The sequence below is a fragment of the Glycine max genome, chromosome 3 (genome assembly GCF_000004515.6).
Source record: "Glycine max cultivar Williams 82 chromosome 3, Glycine_max_v4.0, whole genome shotgun sequence".
Taxonomy (NCBI): Eukaryota; Viridiplantae; Streptophyta; class Magnoliopsida; order Fabales; family Fabaceae; genus Glycine; species Glycine max.
In genome coordinates this window covers 31,839,627-31,845,626 of record NC_016090.4, presented here as the reverse complement: position 1 = coordinate 31,845,626, position 6,000 = coordinate 31,839,627, and positions in this window count along the sequence as shown.

The following is a 6,000-nucleotide window of genomic DNA, read 5'->3' as shown; positions in this document are numbered from 1 at the left end:
ATTTGTTGATTTAGGTAAAGAATGAAAATAAAATATGTTATTTCCACTGACGTTTCTATAAATATTTATTTTCTTGGCATTTTGTTATGTTATCCATGTCATTTCCACTAATTGTGTTGCTTTGTTAATATAACTTAAAAAAGTTAGGACATAAATAAGTACTTTGAAAATAATAAACATCTGGTTCCATTAGCTAATGGACATCAATTTAAGCATTACATTAACTTAAAAGAGAGTTGAAACAAACCGAAAATGCATCAAAAAATACAATTAAATAATACTAATTTTGCATTGAATCATGTTGCGATCGAGACATGTTGCCTTCCATTTTGGTTACTTGTTTACTAAAAACAACTAAAATTTCTATTGAGCAAAATCGTTTCCAGTAGTTAGACTATATTAAGACCTTCAGCACGTCATCGTCAGTTTTCAACTTAATTATTTCAAATTTGATAACTTTTTATGAATACTCAGAATGACTTGGCTGTCAAAAAATAATTGTCTTATTGTTTGTGATTCATGAATACCATAAGGGGGAATCCCTTGAGGTGCAACTTGCTTGATCACATCCTTGAGTCCGTCAATGCTACATCTCGAAGGAATGTCAAATTCTTTTGGATTTTTTCCTATGAACGAGTAACCCACAAAGTCGCCTTGGCGTGGCATGTACCACCTCCCGTTGTAATATAGGAGGACATCATGAGTAGGAGTTATAGTGACTTGATGTAAGTTTAATATACCATTCGATGTTCTATCAATGGTACATAATAACTCAATCAGGCCAACACATGAGTATTGATCATTACACATTAACATTGTGTTAACATCATCATCATTTTTCAATTGCATAGATTGAAAGACAAATTGGTTACCTGCATCTGCGAATGATTGTCAGTAGTAAATTTCATCCAAATATTGATCGTTGGTTAGTTGAAGTGTATTGTGCATTCCGCTCTTTAGTATTTCAAAACTACAATCATTAGGAACTCTCATGGGTATCGGAGTGGGACTTTGGAAATAAACACCAGACTCGTTGTGAATAATTGATCCATTTGGAAAAATAAAAGCTAATATGGTGTTGACAATGGTTTGATTGCTTGTTTCTCCCAAAAATGTCATAATTTTGAGATTACGATTTGGTTTCTAAAGGTAGATTGCGTGAGAATGTGTAATTGTTGAGAGTGTTTTTGTGGTATTTATAGATGTTGTTCCATTAGACTTAAATAACTGAGTAGGCAATTGAATGTTAGTTTTGTTGGTGCAGTATTTTTTTTAAATAGACGCGTGCCACTTCCTATGTGTTGTCAAGTACAATAATGTTGTTTCATGCTTTAATGTTGCATCAGACATGCATTGTTACTATCAGAACTAAAATAACTGAGTAGTCATTTCTATGTCAGTATGTAGGTGTAGTATTGATTTTTTTAAATAGACGCATGCAATTCACAATGTGTTGTCAAGTTTGAAAATGATTTATGATGCTTAAATGTTGCAAAAAACATGCATTCGTAATTTGTTAGTGATAAATTAATTTGTTGCTCAAATCAACATTAATGGCTAATTAACGATAAACAGATAACAAAAAATTTATATAAAATAATTAACCACTTGTCCGTAAGTAACATACCAAATTTATAAATTAACCAAATGTCCATGTCAATAAATAAATGTACCAAATAAAAAAATATCTATAAAATTAAAAATAACATATATAAGGCAAAAAAAACTTCAATGATCGTCCATATGCCGCCTATGCCTTGATTTGTGACCTCTAGTTGGTTGGCCAATGTAGCTTCTAACGATGCTCAGACATTCTTCAGTAACAATATAGACTTTTGTTCCTTCGATCAAGATCCTCAGGTTTAGTAGCCTCTCCAATTTATCAACAATTGCTACATAACCATCCCAGTAAGTGAAAAAAACAAGCATAAAAATTGTTAGTAATAAAATAAAAAAACAAAACAACAAACACAAAAAACAGAAAAAATATATTACCACTACATGTCGAGGATGATGCACATCAACGTCTGGTTCATTAGGTGCCGCTACCACCACCAGTTGCTGAGACACATCTGGTTTAACAAATGTGTCATAGTGCTGAACCGGCAGAACTCTAGGAGGATCCCCTGGCTGTGCCGGAGTCATAAGCGGGTGTGAAATCATGTAGAACCACTTCATGTAATCTGGCAAACACTGACCATATACTACACAAATTTGCCCTATAGGTGCAATATAGTCACTGAACTGCATCCATCTAACATCCATTTCTTCAACAGAAGTCGAAGGCGCAACTGTATGTAGCAGAATGGTCTGGATGTACCCAAACTATCGTACAATCCTCTTCGGTTGGTGAACAACCGTCAAGGGGCCCCATCTGAGATGGCCAGAAAACAAGGAGATGACCTCAAATTCTCTAAATGAATGGTGGTCACCATATGGAATCCAACACACAACATTAGGGGTCAGTCTATCTAGATGCCAACGATACGTCGACATAGGTAATGCTTTGCTAGAGGTCCATCGACATGCACGCAGTCTCCGCTAGTCATAATCCTTGACAGCTATGGCAGAACCAATAAACAAGAAATGCTCGTAGATCCAACACTACAAATATTTTGCAAACATATTCATTAAAATAAGTGACAACATATAATAACCAAAGCCAATGAAAAAAAATGTTTTATTAACATGTCAACTAACCTGTAACAGAGTGATATATCCTACAAGTTGCCTCGTCGTGCTCTTTGATGCCTTATTTAAATTATCATGCATATACACAAGTGCAACAACACCCCAAGTGTAAGTCTCACTCTGCATCAAGTCACACAGTGCATCCAAGAATACCACGTGCACGTGTGTGACACTATTGTTAGCAAAGAGTATACATCCAAGCAGATGTAGCAAATACGCTTGCGCTGCTATGATCCAGTGACATGCGTTGATTTTCATCTAATACATGTCTCATAGGCAGGATAGTCGAACATAAGAGCCATGACATTGAATCGTCTCAGCTCTTGCCTCTGCAGTGCTAACCTCGAGTAATTCCACCAACATATAGACAATGTTGTCGACATGAAGCTGCTTGAAGCTATGGAACACCCTTATGATCGACAAATACAGCAACGATGCCACGTCATCCAAGTTGATAGTCACCTCTCCTACGAGAAAATGGAAACTACTAGTTTCCTTATGCTAGCATTCCACGAAAGCAAATATAAGTCCTCAATCGCCCGTATCTAGGAAACATGGGATCAAAGGACTTAGTCGGCTGGCAGCCACAAGGCCTTAAATCTCTGGAGCAGGCCAGCTGAACTTAGTCATCTTCCTTCCGTGGGAAGATAGCTTTTGCTCAGGATGTTCCTAAAAACAATAATATCAATCATGTAACAAAAAAATAATAAGTTCTAAGTTACGTGCTTTATGTTTTTTCTTTTAAGATTTACATACTTCTCCATTCCAAATTCTCAAAGCAATGTGATTTTCAAAATCTCTCAAAACTGATATGTCATGGGGTCTGTATGGAAAATCCTCAACATCAGTAACACCTTCTTTAACATGCGCCTCTTGTTGCTGCCTACGGGTAGATGCGGTAAGCTTTCACCGGTGGGGGCATCATTATCATCGTCACTAGCCCCTCTTCTACCTAGGGCTTTTCCTATTGGTCTCGGCCTAAAGCACGCCAAGGACATCTAGTTCTAACCATTATTTGCACAATATTTTTTAAAACTAACAATTTTAAAATATTTTAAATTTTGGTTTCAATACAAACAAATTTAATATCTCTTAAAAATTGGTTTCAATATTTTTTAAAACTAACAAATTTTTATATATTTTAAATTTTGGTTTCAACAATTTTTTTAAAACTAAATATTTTAATATCTTTTAAATTTTAGTTTCAACAATTTTTTAAAACTAAAATATTTAATATCTTTTTAATATTGTTTGAATATTTTTTAAAACTAACAAATTTAATATATTTTAAAATTTGGTTTCAATCATTTTTAAAACTAACAGTTTTAATATATTTTAAATTTTGGTTTCAATCATTTTTTAAAACTAAAAAATTTATTATCACTTTTAAACATTTGTTCCAATATTTTTTAAGACTAACAAATTTAAATTATTTTAAATTTTGGTTTCAATATTTATTAAAACTAAAAAAATTAATATCTTTTTAATATTGGTTTGAACATTTTTTTAAAACTAACAAATTTAATATATTTTAAAATTTGGTTTCAATCATTTTTTAAAACTAAGAATTTTAATATATTTTAAATTTTGGTTTTAATTTTTTTAAAAAACTAACAATTTTAAAATATATTAAAATTTTATTTCAATCATTTTTTAAAACTAACAAATTTATTATCACTTTAAAATTTGTTTCTATATTTTTCAAAACTAACAAATTTAAATTTGTAGAAGCAAAGACATTTTTATGTTTTGATGATGCCAAAGGATCATGCGCTTCTCAAGTTTAATTCAAGACAAGAATCCAACAAATTCAAGATATATGATCAAGATAATCTCTAGAGACTTAGGAAGGGAGTTCCAAGTTGAAACAACAAGAAGTTTGGCCAAAGAATTTAAGCTAAAATGTTTTTACAAAAGATTTACTCTTTGGTAATCGATTACCAGAAGATGTAATCAATTACTAGTGGCCAAATTACATCCTGAAATGCTTTTAAAATTATTTTGAATATTTTTGAAAGCATGTAATCGATTACATGAGTATTGTAATCAATTACCAGCAATTGAAACTATTTATAACAACTATTAGAAATTTGAATTCAAATTTTACAATGTGTAATCGATTACACTTGGATGGTAATCAATTACCTGCAATTATTGAACGTTTTTTATACAAATTTTAAAGCCTGTAATCGATTATACAATTCTTGTAATCAATTACCAGAGGAGATTTTCAGAAAATAATTTCCAAGAGTCACATCTGTTCAAATGGTTTTTGAATGACCATCAAAGGTCTATTTATATGTTACTTAGAACACGAATTTGCTTAGAGTTTTTCTGAACAAAAAGTCTTATCCTCTCAAAAGAAAAATTGTCTTATCCTCTAAAATATTCATTGGCCAAAACACTTACAATTTAATAAGAAATTATTTGAGTCTTTCATTGTTCAATCTATCTATTTCAAGAGAGATTTCTTCTTCTCTTCTTCTTACTTCTGAAAAGGGATTAAGAGACCGAGGGTCTCTTGTTGTAAAGCAATCTGAACACAAAGAAAGGGTTGTCCTTGTGTGGTTCAGAACTTGTAAAGGGCTTTTATAAGATAGTGGAACTCTCAAGCGCATTGCTTGGGGATTGGACGTAGGCACAAGAGTGTGGCCGAACCAATATAAAACTGAGTTTGCACTTTCTCTTCCCTTAAACTCTTTTATATATTGTTGCTTTACATTTACATTCAGATTGGTTATTTTGAATCATCTTTTAGAAATCTATCTTTAAGGGAACTTTGAACTTGCATTAAAATCAAAGTAGAATTTTTAATTGGGGAAATAGTTTGTAATATCTTAATTCAAGCGCTCTTCTTAAGATATCTGAGGCCACTTGTCTGAAAAGTGGTATCAGAGCTTCATTCTTGTATAAAGTTTAGAAGCTTCAAGAATAATGACCTCAGCAAACTTCTTATTCCCAGAAGGAAATTCAATAAATAGGCCTCCTATTTTTAATGGAGAGGGTTACCACTACTGGAAAACCCGAATGCAAATCTTCCCTTAGGCAATAGACTTAAACATTTGGGAAGCCATAGAAGTAGGACCTTATGTACCCACTGATGCAATCCTACCCCGCAACGGCATTGGATAGAAAACTCCAAGTAGATTAGGCCAAAGATGCAAGAGAAGACTTTAAGGTTCTTATGAGCCTTAGGGTAGATTTCGGGCCCATGAGCTAAGTACGAGCCCACTTATCTTTGTAAATATTAGATTAATGTTTCATTATTTTTGGGCCTTGTATTTAGGATTCCATAATGTAGGTAGGGTA